Source organism: Dendrobates tinctorius, unplaced genomic scaffold (assembly GCF_039654945.1).
Source record: "Dendrobates tinctorius isolate UK_male_01 unplaced genomic scaffold, ASM3965494v1 ptg000003l, whole genome shotgun sequence".
NCBI classification, from domain to species: domain Eukaryota; kingdom Metazoa; phylum Chordata; class Amphibia; order Anura; family Dendrobatidae; genus Dendrobates; species Dendrobates tinctorius.
In genome coordinates this window covers 15,626,067-15,640,860 of record NW_027361671.1, presented here as the reverse complement: position 1 = coordinate 15,640,860, position 14,794 = coordinate 15,626,067, and the positions used below count along the sequence as shown (strand labels likewise).

The following is a 14,794-nucleotide window of genomic DNA, read 5'->3' as shown; positions in this document are numbered from 1 at the left end:
CACAACATCACACTACACACTACACATAGAAAACAATGTTCTGCAGACCACACACAGCAAACAAATGCCTACATCCAAAGACATAACATTTTTTGTTTTCTTCTCTAGTCTTCCCAATCTGGTGCTCGGCCAAGAGGTCCTCGCAGTGCCTCCCAGGGTCGTCGGCGACAGCAACGCGGCGGTCACCAGCGTGTAAGTATAAATATTTTTGCTTTTTTTTGCACTTTTTATTTCATTTCTTTTGTGGAGGCTAATTATGTTATTTTTGTCTTTTTCTTTAACAGCCTTCACAGCGTGCTCCCGACTCTGACGGTGAGGATGGAGGACTCGATGTGGACCACCTCATCGATCTCGTCAGAGAAAGGGAGCCGCTCTGGAATATGGCTGACCGCCGCCACGCTGACCTTATCATTACCCGACGACTCTGGGAGGAAATCTGTTCTCTCCTTGTGGGCCGCTGGGAGGACCTCGAAGCTCGGGCCCAGATTAAAGAGCGTAAGTATATACAGTACCGGTTGCTTGATGTAAAACAGTGTTTCCCGAACTCCAGTCCTCGTGGTCCCCACGGATCATGTGTTCAGGATTTCTATTTACTTTGGAAATCCTGAAAACATGACCCCTGGGGACCATGAGGACTGGAGTTTGTGAAACACTGATGTTGTATACTAACCACTCCTTTCTCGTTTCAGGGAACAGAATTGTGAATCGGTGGCGGTCTGTGAGGGATCGTTTCAAGAAGGAGTTCAATAAAGAGATGCGGGCCCCGAGTGGATCTGGAGGACGCAGGAGCAAGTACAAGTACGCAGAAGCCCTGTCGTTCCTCCAGGAAACAATGCTCACCAGAAGGTAAATATTACACACCACATGTGAAAAAAATGTTAGATGTAACTTTTTTTTTTCAGCCAGGGCCATACCATGTCAGTATTTTAATTGTTTTTTTTTCTCTTTATTCCACAGCACGGTGAGCAGCACTCGGGAGCCTGCACGATTGGACCCTTCTGAGGCGATCCCTGAGGAGACCGGCACCGAGGGACACTTCGACCGCCCCGGTACATCTGCACCTTCCCAGCCTTCCCACACATTCGACCCATCTGTCCCATCCACCAGCACAGGAGCATCGTGGCCGCCTACATTACATGAAGCTGCTGGTGAGGAGATCGATTTCCCTTTACCCCACCCTTCTGCCCCTGCCACCTCTAGTACACCTGCGGGTACTGGGCGGCTGCGGCAGAGGGGTCAGGAAAAGAGTTATGCGCAAGAGTTCTTGCATCTGAATGCATCTTTCCAGAACTGTCTCAAAGTCTTGTCAGAGCAAATCTCCGCAGGCTTTCAGCAGATCAACTCCAGCATTCTGGAGGTGAAGACACTTCTGCAAACCATGCATTCAGAAGCAAGATCTTCGCCAAACCACACCTTTTTCAGGTCTGTTGTGGAGCGCATGGCAACACTATCTCCTACCCAGCAGATGCATGTAATGCATTCGTGCCACGGTGCTCTACAGCAGGTTACCTCCCAACCTCCACCTCCCACCACTGTAGTTCCTCCACCTGCACCCCCTCCAGCCACTTTCCATCCTCCCCCTCCTATTACATCTGCACCCCCTCCAGCCACTTTCCATCCTCCCCCTCCTATTACATCTGCACCCCCTCCAGCCACTTTCCATCCTCCCCCTCCTATTACATACCAGCAACCTCACCAGTACCAGACATCTCCCCACTTCCAGCAACCTGCCCCGTACCAAACTCCTTCCCCGTACCAAACTCCTTCCCCGTACCAAACTCCTTCCCCATACAACTTTCCATCAACATCATCTGCTCCTACAGTCCCTGCCCAACCCTCCACTCCACCGCCCACCACCTCTTCTGCCTCCCACATGTCCACCCATTCTGTAGCTTTTTCCACACCTTCACCTCTAACTGTTCCTTCCCCACCACGATCCCAGTCCTCTCTCCACACACCCAGTGTCGAAGTGTCCCGCAGCCCCTCCAGCAGTATTTCCACCCCACAGTACACAGAGTTGTAATGTTTTTTTTTGTAATAAAAATGCCCATTGGGTTTAAAACCTTTATTAAAAAAGTTTTTTGTACTTTAAAAACATAAAAAAAAAAAAATTTAAATAAAAGTTAAATTATCGTTTCACAATGGTTGTCTGTCATTTCTTTCTGCGGCGAACTATGTTTTAAAAAAAGGTTAAATACAGGGTATTTCAAAGGTAAAAAGGTATTCAAAACCAGGTATATAACTGTGGGTAAATTTTAGCTTTTTGCCACAGTTGTGTTCCTGGTTGTGTTTGAAGCAAAGTATTTCACCTAAAAAGTTGTGTTTATTGTTGGTGATTTCCTACCAATGTACACAACTTTTGTTAAAAGGTGAAATACTTTGCATAAAACACAACCAGGTACACACCTGTGGCCTAAAGGTAAAAATAGTAAGACCATGACAAGATAGCCAACTTTGGTTGGCAAAGGTATATACTGTTGGTCCAGAAGGTACACAAGTTTAGGGCACAAATCTTTCACACTCTGTCATCCCAGTGTACTCTGCCTTGAGGTGACATAAAGTATAGTGGAAAATTGTCCCTGAAACCGTCACAGAACTTCTAGTGGTAATATTTCCAATGACAACATCCATCTTCGCCAGTAACTTGCTCTTCTCTCCAACCTGCACTTTCTTCTCTACAACCTGTCAAAGAAGGGCTGTAGGAACATGCTATATCTAGTTTTCCAGTAGCCAATCCCGTTCGGAAGGCCACAAGGGTCAATTTTAAAAACCGGATCCGGCGTAATCCGTCGAAAAACGGATAGAAAAACGGATAGAAAAACGGATGAACCGGATGAGACGGATCCGGTTTTGTCTGTCAAGAACAAGACGGATCCGGCAGAAAACCGGATCCGGCACTTCAGGTTTTACAAAACATTTGCCGGATCCGGCATTCCGGCACGACGCCGGATCGCGCCTGACCCCGAAAACCTGATGTGTGAAAGTAGCCTAACTCGGTTTTTCCGGAACTACAGTTTACATTACATTCAAGTACTGAATCGGTTCCCTTTCTGGACACACAAATACTACAAGATAATGAGGGTAATCTCTCCATGGATCTATACTGCAAACCTACAGACAGCAATAGTCTATTGCACTATTCAAGTTGTCACCTGAAGACCACCAAAAATAGTTTACCACGCTCATAATTCAATAGGGTAGCACGCATTGTATCAGATCAGGACACCCGTAACGAGAGACTGGACACAATGGCCAAAAAATTTAGGGATAGACATTATCCATCAAGATTACTAGAGGTCGAAAAGGAACGAATATTAGCTCCTCCATCTCCACCACCTTAAACATACCCCAAAGAAAGGGTTCCGTTTGTCCACACATTTCATCCACTGATGCCCAAAGTATATTCCATCATCAAAAAACACTGGCCTCTTCTTTCCAAAGCCTACCCGGACATTAATTCCTTTGAAGCCCCAATATTGATCTGCACAAAACGACCCACTAATATTCGTGATAAAATAGTAAGGGCAGATATAGGTAGCAAACTACCAAATATGACCCAGAGATTATTGGCTTCGCGATGTCATGTGACATTTCCATGTTTAAATTGTGCAGCCTGCTCAAATGTAATCAGATCGGACAATATTACCCACCCGAGGACAGGTAAATCATTCCCAATACGCGGCTTTTACACATGTGACTCTAATTTTGTGGTGTACTTAGTGAAGTGCCCGTGCGGTCTCCTCTATGTAGGAGAAACAACTCAGCATGTAAAAGACCGCATTGCTAGCCATAAGTCTACGATTAGGTGTCAGAAGAATTGGCTACCACTACCTGAACACTTCTCTAGGCTCCGACACTCGGTTGCACAGTTAAAATATCAAGTCATTGAACAGGTAGCTCGCCCAAGAAGGGATGGTGATCATATAAAACTCCTGGGAGAAAGGGAAACTTTTTGGATTCACAAACTTGATACTTTAGCCCCTAGAGGACTCAACAGAGAGATAGCTTGGCTCATATGAACACCATTAACCTGTTTTCTGTTTTTTTACAGATTCGCTAGTATACCATTATCCTAGGTGAGTCCCCTTGACTTTGCTATTTTTCTATTTTTATTTTTGTTTTAATTTTATTATCTACTACTTTGTGCATGGGCCACTAGCAACCAGTTCATTCTTAATTCTGTTCTAGTTTCACAATTTTTTTATTTTTATATTTATTATTTTTCTATTATTTCATTATTCTTTTCTTTTTTCATGTTTTTCAGTTGTTTCAGTTTTGTATACTCTATTCTTTTGAATTTATTTTTTTGAATTTATTTTATTTTTTTTCTATTCACCTTCTATATATATATATATATATATATATATAATCTCACAGGTCTGTCTTTACAGTACCTGTGCCAACAGGCTATCTGCCACATCTACCTAAATTTGATACATGCCCTATTTTTCTTGAAACGGGGTTAACTCCAATACAACTCTGCTCCTAGAGACAAGGCCCCCTGTTACCCTGGTAACCGTCTGGCTTATCCTTTCTCCAAACAAAGTCCCTGAGCCTGCGCAGTACACACACAGGGTAATGCCACGTCACTTCGGACCCTGGAATCTCATTTCCGGTTTGACGTCATCACAGGGCTCACATATAAAGCACTGCAGGCTGTTAGTGTGCCACAGGACGCCACCTCTGACAGGTGCGGGAGCTCTTCCTTCTCTCAGCACACATCAGGTAACAATATGAGATAAGACACCTACTAACATGCAAGGCACAGTGCTGACCCCTATGTGCACACTCTGCTCTGTAATGACTCATTCACCAGACTAGACACTGAAGGCACACAGTGCAAACAAGCACTTAACCCCTTATGTGTATTTTTTACTCTATCATATGATGACAGCATTATTACTCAAAAATAGTTCTATGTGTATATATACGCATATATTTATATATATATTTTTTATATAACATTCTTAAGGTACTGTCACACTAAGAGATATCACTAGCAATATCGCTATAACTTGTGACGTTATAGCGATATTACTAGCGATATCGCTGTGTCTGATACTTACCTACGACCGGCTCCCCCGCTGGTTATCGCTGATCGCGCGAGAACAGGCTGGACCGTTTCTCGTCGTCAGCTTCCTGCTGGGGCTTCCTGCTGTGATGACGAGCGACACGTGGAGCCGGGCGGGAGGACGCAGGATCGCCGCGTCTGACAGGTAAGTAGCGACCCCCGTTCCCAGCGATGTCGCTGGTGAGATCTGCCTGTGTGGCAGCTCATTAGAGACCACTTAGCGATGCACCAGCGATCCTGACCGCGTCATATCGCTGGTCGGGATCGCTGGTGCATCGCTAAGTGTGACAGTACCTTTACCCTTTAAAGGAACATCTTTACACTGACATAATATGTGGCCATTGCATATGTGAAATGACTAACCGCATATCTGATAATTCCTTTCAGCCATTTATCTTGGTATTTCTTCTTGAGAGATTCTCCTCTCCTTCTGCACCCTTTACAAACCTCCAATATTGGAATAAGGTAATACGCTCCTTGATATCTTAGTTCTAGTTGGTGCTAGTTTACTAGACATTTGATTGATGCATCCTTAACTATGGATTATCGTACTATATATACTGTATATATGTATATGTTCTTACCTTGTGTTCCACTGGGATAACCTTTATATTTTATTGATTTTTGTGATTTATTTATCTGTTTTGGTCAATTTCTGATTTATCTCTCTTTATATTTCAGCGATAATATGATAAAGGCTCGGGCTGAGCTGAAACATCTTTTATTTATATCGCTTCCACTGTGTGCTATATTCCTGTTTGGCCCCCACATGTAATAAAATGAACACCTATTTGCATAAAGTCTGTTTGAGTGTGCAGTGAATTTATTTAACTTCAAACAGAGGCTGGACAGACATCTGACTGGGATGATTTAGCGAATCCTGCTTTAAGCAGGGGGTTGGACCAGATGGCCCAGGAGGTCCCATCCAATGCTATGATTCTATGATTCTATCAGCAAGTTTATCTGTCAGTGCAGAGCTGACAGTTTGTATAGGATAGGGATGCTACTGAATCCCTATGTTATACAAGCGATCAGCCTGCAAAAAAAGATAGTCCCTTAGTGGGACAAAGTAAAATAGTTAAAAAGAGAAAAAAAATTGCAAAACAATAAAAATGAGGTATCGTTGTAATAGTATTGACCCGAAGTATAAAATTGCCTTATGTTTTACCACACACAGAATTACATAAATCCCCCCCGCCACAAATAAATTCCTGAATTGCTGTTTTTTTTTCAATTAGAGTAGAAAGCAATCAAAATATGTCATGAGAATGGTATCAATAAAACATAAACTCTTCCCGCAAAAAATAAGCCCTCACATGTCTCTGCTGGCCAAAATATGGAAAAATTTTAGCTCTCAAAATATGGTGGTGCAAAAAATTAGTTTTTGAAATAAAGAGTCTTTTAGTATATGACAGCATCCAAACGTAAAAACTCGATATAAATCTGGTATCGCTGTAATCGCACCAACCCGAAGAATAAAGTCACCTAATCACTTATACCGCATAAGGAACAGCGTAAAAAATAAATGAAACTAATTTTTCACCTGCTGATGATTTTTTCATTCTGTCTCCCAAAGATCACGGTAAAGCTCGGCGCACATTTATCCTGCACTTAGCACTTACACCGGGGTTTCTGTGTAAATCTCTGAAATATGTGATTCAGACGGAACCATCAACAGAAGATTCCCTATAATGAGGCAGATGGAGACGTGTGGATGTTGCCTGACCTGTGATCCAGTGATGTCCGTCTTCTTAGGCCTTTGAGCAGGGGGTTGGACCAGATGGCAAAGGAGGTCCCTTCCAACTCTAGGATTCTATGAAAAAAAGTGCCATCAACCACAGTTTTGTGTACTTCTGAAAAGAATGGCACCACTGAACAGAGGCCAGACAGAGTCCAGAGAAACTCTGATGCCCCATTATAGTGAATAAATCTCTCTGGGTTTTCATCTGAATTACGTAACTCAGAGATTTAGATGGAAACCCCAAAGTAAGTATTAAGCATAGAGTGCCAGATAAATGTGATCCTAAACATTATGTAAAATGTTCCCAATAAAAGCTTCAACTTAATACACAATAAAAGCAAGTCCCCACTCAGGTCTGTCATCTGACAGAAACAAATCCAAATGCCCTCTCCCTTCTGAGCCCCACAGTGTACCTAAACCACATATAGCGTTCACATGTTTGGCATTTCTGAAGCGATGAGAGCCCACCTAACTTACGGGTGTATGTCTCCAGAAGCATGTGCTGGGCATAAAATACTGGTGACAGCAACATACTGGTCATAACAGGGTACTGCGATGTAGAAATATTTGACACTCATATAGGTGTATTCAAGAACATATTTATTGAATGAAGAAATTTCAGAAAATTAAGAGACATTTCAGTCAATGTCTGACCTTCATCAGTCTTCTTGATAGAGGAGATCTGTTTTGAAGTGCACTGTGTGAGAGTCTACAGTGTCCACTGCTAAGATATAACAAGTGTCCACTGCTAAGACAGGAAGCGTTCACTGTGTGAACAGAGGACACTGTAGACCAGGGGTCCGCAAACTTTTTAAACAGGGGGCCAGACTACGGTTCCTCGGACCGTTGGAGGGACGGAATATAGTTTAAAAAAATTATGAATAAATTCTCCAATAGGCAGGTAAATGTCCCCAATAGGCAGCACAGGTCCCCAATAGGCAGGTAAATGTCCCCATTAGGCAGGTAAATGACCCCATTAGGCAGCACATGTCTGTGTAAACTGTGCTCTGCTGCATACGGAGGGCTGCGTAACGCCTTTCCTCGGCGCCTCGTCCTGCCCGCGATTACAGGGCCCGCCGGCATTGAACTGCAGTGCAGTTCATGAGTTCATTGTCGGCCTAGCGGGGGGCCGGATAAAAGTCCTTGGCGGGCCGCATGTGGCCCACGGGCCGCAGTTTGAGGACCCATGCTTCCACACAGATCTCCTCAATCCAGATGACTGATAAAGCTCAGGTATTGACCGAAATGTCTCTTAATTTTCTGGATTTCTTCATTCAAAAAATAAGTTCTTGAATACACCTATATACCTATATGAGTGCCAAGTATTTCTACATCGCAGCTGATGGATTTGGTTTACCTACTTGTGCATCACTAAAAACCCAGAAGTGCTGTGTTTTCCTAATTACTACAGTGTACTGGTCACTACAATGGCAGGTTGCAATTTTCAATTGGCAACATTCATTGCTGCTTGTTTCTGGAACATACCCATGGGATCAAAATCATCTCTACACCAGTAGATGAATTTTCAAAGGGGTATTATTTCCAAAATGAGGTCACTTGAGAGGTATTCTGCTCTTCTATCAATTAGGTGCTCTGTATATGGAGTCCCACAAACTGTTCTAGGAAAATCTGCACTCCTGGATCCAAATAGCACTGCGTTCCTCCTTAGTATCTCCATATGGTTAAGTAGTACTGTACAGCTGTAACAAGGTTGACGGGGGGGGGGGTAGCTGAGGCAAATTATTTAAAGGCGCAGTACATAGACAGAGTCCACTGAGCATATGGTCAGTGAGCTCACCCGGTCCCTTATACATAGGTAGATGGGACCGACACAGCCTTTCCCCACAGGTTTCCTTCGCTTCCTCTGGTCACAGAAGTCCAGGCAATTATGGGTCCGGGAATGCATGCAGCTGTACTGCAACGGGGAAAAATAACTTTTAATGAACAATGATGAAGGATGGACAAAAAGGCAATTTCAATACTAGCTTCCTGCTCTCTCCCTGACACTTGTTGTGGCCGTACCCACAACATCCACAGTGGCCGAGATTCGCAGTAGTCCAATCGCTGGAATCTGGGCGCCTGAGACCCCTTTAGCGCAGGGCCTTCCAAAGTCCTGAGGACCTGTGTTGTAGTCCTGTGTTCGGTCCGGCGCAACAGATCTCCCATCCGGAAGTCTGGCAGTGCCCCTTTAGTAGCACACATCTGCCCTGGCCAACGTACCCTGGCTTTCTGACTGGTAAGCAGCAGCTTCCTCTTCCCTGGAGACTGCAAGTCCAAACCCCTTAGTTAACTAGTTCTGTCCCTAACTTTGTACAGGCATTAAAGGGGAACATCACATTACCATGTATAGCTCATACTACAGGATTACACAAGTAGTTCAGTTATTACAAAAAACACATACATTACATCACGGTACATAAAGTGCACAGGGGGTCACACGGAAGGATGAGAGGGAGCAACTGAGGGGACCTGCCACCTCCTTACACAGCCACAAATGAGGTATTGTCACTTTCAGTAGAAATTGTGACAAATTATGGTGTCATTTTTACCCACTTCTTGTGTGAAAATCTGAGGCTAAAAAAATTTGGGTGGTAAAAATGTAGTTACTTTTTCTTCACTGCCCAATGGTATAAAATTCTGTGACATACCCGTGGTGTCAATATGATCACTGTACCCCTAGACGAATTAATTGAGAGGTGTAGTTTGTAAAATGGGGCCACTTATGTGGGTTCTGCTCTTTTGTCCCCTCATGAACTCTCCCAGTGGGTCATGGCACATGCAAACCATAAGGCCAGGGTCACACTAACTGACGCAAAATACGGTCCGTAGTTTACTGGCGTAATACGGATGAATGTCCCCTAAATAGTGCTCCGTAGGTCATCCGTAAGCAAGGTCCGGTCGCGTATTTTGCACATGTAAGCATCCGTATGGCATCTGTATGCAATCCGTATGCTGAGATTTTCTCGCAGCCTTGCAAAATGGACATTTAACGGTTTTGAGGCCTGCTAACAATTTAAATCATTAGCCTGCACCCTATTTATACACTCAGGAACAGATGGCTGCCTCAATTCTGTCCATTTGTGACCTTGCTTTCACGAGGTGTGTTGGTGTTCTTTGTGCAACATGGCAGAGGGTCTGAGTTTCACAACAACTGAGCAGGTTCTTTTCAACTGGCTTTTGTCATGCTCCTTTGGCCCACCATACCCAGTGATAGTGGATCCGCGGAGGAGGAGACGCATGTGGGTACATCCACTTTTGAGGCAACGACTCACAAGAGGTCATTTTCACCGCCTCTATTCTTCTATGCGGGAGCATCCAGTCAAATTTTACCAATACTGTCGCATGAGCATTGCGACATTTGATCAACTCTTGGAGACAGTGCGCCCTGGGATAACCTTTCAGGACACAAGGATGCGCAAAGCTATATCTGCAGAGGAGCGACTTCTACTCACAATACGGTATGTACTACAAAACCACATTCTCTAACTTCATAATGTGTGTGCCAAAGTATGTATTTTTTGCTTCTTGGTCTAAGTTTAAAGCCCTCATCTTAGTCCACATATGTTTAAACTTACAGACCAGAATGTTAGGTCAAATATGTACTCAATATCACTTAGTCATTGTGCAACCAAATATGTGTGTGTTAGTCTATCTCAATTCCTACCAAGTTTGGTCGGTATGTAACTGATTTTTTTGGCATTTCTGCACTCTAAAATTATACATTTCTGTTGTTCTTCAGCTTCCTGTCCACTGGCCTGTCTTATGCCGCCCTCCACCATGAATTTCTCATTGGAAGATCTACCATTTCGGGCATAGTCAGGTCAACATGTATAGAAATCTGGACAAGACTCCATCAAGTCATCATGCCCGAGCCCAGGATGGAAGACTGGTTGAGGTTATCAAGGGACTTTGAGGAAGAATGCCAGTTTCCAAATTGTATTGGGGCCATTGATGGCAAACATATCCGGGTGCGTAAGCCGCCGAACTCTGGCTCCCAATTCTTCAATTATAAACAATACTTTTCTGTTGTATTGTTGGCTCTGGTAGACCCTCAATACAAGTTTATAATTGTTGACATTGGGGCCTATGGAAGGACGGGAGACTCTTGAGTCTTTAATACTTCCATAATGGCTCGGCGGCTACGCACCAACCAGTTGGATATACCACCACCATGCCAGCTACCAGGCTCCACTGAAGAATCAGTCCCTTATGTCCTTGTGGCAGATGAGGCGTTTCAGTTAACGCGCAATGTCATGAGGCCATATCCCCGGCGCAACCTTGACCACAGGCGCAGAATTTTTTACTTGCGCCTATCACGTGCTAGGCGACTGGTGGAGTGTTCCTTTGGAATTCTTTGTGCCAAATGATGGGTACTCCAGTCTGCCATTCAGCTGAGTGAACAAAATGTAAATGAAGTAGTTAAAGCCTGTGTGGTTCTTCATAACTTCATCAGGATACATGATTGTTCCTCCTCTGCTGGTGTTGTGCGTAGGCTGGACAATGTGCGTAGGGTGAGACCACCTATCAACCCTCAACGTAGACCACTCTCTGGCATCAGAGTGCATGATATTTACACTAATTACTTTATATCACCTGAGGGGGCAACTTCTTGGCAAGAGCATGCTGTGTCTATGTTCTAAATTTTGTTTTGATGTGTGTCTAAATATATATATTTATACCCCTTCTGATTCTATGACTGTTTCCTTGCATTGGTAAGCGTATGTTATTATGCTGACACTGTTTTTGAGAAATCACACAGATACTTAAAGTGTAGTAGACAAATTTTTACTTTTGCCTTTTTTTCTTTTTTTTTAAGGCAAACATATTCTTGCCATATTAAAACTGTGGCAATGGGCCAAATTGCCCTTTTGGCATAAGCAAACTTTTTTGAAAAGTAACATTTTCAAACACAATACAAATTTACATTATGCAATAACAACATTGCTACATTCGAATTTTACAATCCAAAGGCAAAAAGAGGTGGTCTCCAGCACCAAAATTCTTGCTAAAAGATAACACTCACATTTCTTCACAATGTTTGCCAATCGTATTAATAATCCTCCATGACAGGCAAGGCTACCTTACGCCTTTCAGACAGATATTACATGTCTGTACAAAAGAGAATATTGAATCACGCTATACTGTAAAGTCAAAGGATGAAAATACACTACTCACTTGTTAAGACATAGAGAGAGCGTGATGTTCTTTAGGCTGGTCGCCTTGATTTGTGACTATAGTTAGCTTGCAAAAAGTGACTACTTCACTAAGGCCAGCACGCCTTTTCTAGGCATTAGCAAGTGAGTACTGTATTTTCATCCTTTGACTTTACAGTATAGCATGGTTCAATATTGTTTTGTACAGACATGTAATATCTGTCTGAAAGGCGTAAGGTAGCCCTGTCATGGTGGATGTTTATTATGATTGGCAAACGTTCTGCAAAAATGTGAGTTGTCACTTTTGTCACAAAGTTTGGTGATCGAGACCACCTGTTTTTTCCTTTGACTTGCCATTGTGAGCACCAGGGAAAAAGCAGTGGACATCTCCTTGCATCAGACTGATTGTGGACACACAATTATAAATTCTCATATGTTGGTGAAGGAGAAGGCGGAACAGCAGCCTGTGTTTGCTGCTGGCTACTGTGGCCAACATCGCCCTGTGTGGGGCCACACTGTTGCCCATGATGTTGGTAGTGTCCTGCCTCCTGTGAATGTTGGGGGTACTGGCCAGAGTAATAATGAGGAGGGGCATCTTGTTGGCTGTGGTAGGCACGTGTGTCATACCCACCAAGATAGCCATATCGTACCCAACCAGGTTGGGACCAGCCTCCAACACTGGGTGGGAACAAGTGGCCATATTGGTGTGTTTGGCTAGAGGCAGACATTTGTGGCTGCTGTATTGAAGGTTGGGGAGTGGGAGGAAGGGGGTAAGGTGTAGGCCCACGTATTTGTGGATCCTCAGATCCTGCTTGAGCATGCATTTGTGGGGGGTGCCTAAGGCGCATGAGATTTCTTGGTGAAAGCTGCCACTTCTCAATATATTCAAATAATTTGTAGGGCGTATTGGGGTATGTGCACGCATCAAGCAGGATCTGAAAACATCCTCTAATACGGAGCCTGACCTCACGGGAAAGGGCACGGAGATAATTGGCCAGGCTGCGAGAGTATGCCTCCTCCCCATCATCACTATTTACTCTAGCTAAATAATTTAGGACCCCAGTGTCCACATTAGTGCGGGTATCAGTGGCAGGTATTTGCCGCCTTCGGCTTCTTCCTCGCCGGGATGTGGCAGCAGGCTGTGTGGACCCCCAGATGTGGCCAGTTGGGCTGCTGCTGATATTGCCCTGCTCCTCTGCTCTTTCTGATGCTGCAGCAGCACCAGATGGTCCTGGTGGTGGGCTTTCGGGCGCAGGCAATGGCACTTCCTGACTGGAATCTTCTGCCATGCTCCTAGTAGGGGGCGAAGATGGGCCAGCCACCTCTTCCCCTGCAGACACAGGGTCGATGATGGGGTCGGTTTCGGAGCCAGTTCCTCTGTCCATCAGGTTGGACTGAGTTCTGTTATGAAATCAAACAGAGCCAAAAATCACTAAATATTTTTGGCCCTGTAAAGTATCTGTGTAATGTAGTGTGAGGTATCTACTTACGGTCTGAGATCCAGAATTGGGGCGAGGAAGGAGAGGCGGTCATAGTAGATGTATTTTCGCTTCACATAGCCCGCATCCCCACTCCTGGACCGCTGCTGACATTCCCGGCGGTATTGGTCCCGGATGCTTCGCCAGCGTCTCATCACATCTTCCACTGCAATGTGACAGGAAATATTGTGAAATACACATATTTGAGAGGTCACATTTGCTACCAGTAGTCTAGGCATGGGGCCTTCTGTGGTGTGCTTTCTACCCATGGTGGCATATCTAATTGGGGCATACAGGCCAGATACACAGGGTCACATTAGTTGATGTATCAAGTAACTACACTTAATAACTTGTTTGTCTAGGAGGATGAGGAGCTTGTAGCCTGACCAAAATTATGGCAGTGTCAAACCACATTTTAAATCTAAATCTAATGGCCTCATGATGAAAAAAGTAGAAGCACAGGAAGGGGGCTGCTGATTCTATATTCATTTTTTGGTGTGCGGTAATTTAACTTATTTTTTGGGTTGTACTTACTCATTTTCTGCTGCTCCTCACGTGGCCGATCACCAAAGTCATGGAACATCTGCCTACATATGCGCCTCCATGACGCCTCCTTTCTTGCCCGGTTGGCATAATGGGCATCACGTTGGTCCCATATTTCGGGCCGCTCCTGCACCAGGACAATTAGCATTTCAACATTAATATAAGTGGACACCATGACGATGCTGTACTCCATGGAGGCGTACTTCCTGGATGTCTGGAGCGCTTTTTGAGCTCATTTGCATGTATCAGCTTCCTGATGATGGATTGGGCCATTTCCTGGCAGCAGCCAAAAGACCTGTGTATATCTCGCAGGTCACACGTGTGGTCTGTGTGTCATCCATATTTTTTGCGCACCCATAGACTTGCATTGGCGTATTACGGGCGTAGTATGCTGACTATCGCAGCATGCTGCGATTGGCACGGTCCGTAGAATACGCCCGAGAAATATACGGCTGTTGGGAGCAAACCCATAGAGAATCATTGGTCCGTGAGTAATGCGTGCTTTTAGCACCTCTCACTCGGCCGTATTCCTCACCAGTGTGACCCCGGCCTAACAGTAAAATCTGGCGCTCCTTGCTTTCTGAGCTTTGCAATGTGCCTGAAAAAATATTTCCCGATTACATGTAAGGTATTGGCACACTCAGGAAAGAATGAACCTCAGTCTGTTGTTAAAAAATTTCCTATTAGCCCTTAGGAAAATTAAGAATTTGGGGCTAAAACAACATTTCAGTGGTAAAAATGTAAGTTATTCTTTCTTCACCGCTCAATGGTATAAAATTCTGTGAGGCACATGTGGTGTCTATATGAT

At 44.3% G+C, this 14,794-nt stretch overlaps 3 long non-coding RNA genes across 3 annotated transcripts in view; 2 read left to right on the top strand and 1 right to left on the bottom strand.

Annotated features, from left to right (window-relative positions):
- LOC141097850 (uncharacterized) overlaps nt 1-14,794 on the bottom strand; it is a 94,166-nt gene that overhangs the window by 45,435 nt on the left and 33,937 nt on the right. The gene's annotated exons all lie outside the window — the stretch shown is intronic.
- LOC141097762 (uncharacterized) overlaps nt 3,106-14,794 on the top strand; it is a 28,743-nt gene continuing 17,054 nt past the window's right edge. Inside the window, exon 1 of the long non-coding RNA XR_012234047.1 lies at nt 3,106-4,725. This is a non-coding gene — a long non-coding RNA (uncharacterized lncRNA). The remainder of the gene's footprint in view (nt 4,726-14,794) is intronic.
- Nucleotides 5,274-5,874, top strand: LOC141097802 (uncharacterized). Its single transcript, XR_012234050.1, has 2 exons — nt 5,274-5,536; nt 5,753-5,874. It is a non-coding gene; the product is annotated as an uncharacterized lncRNA (long non-coding RNA).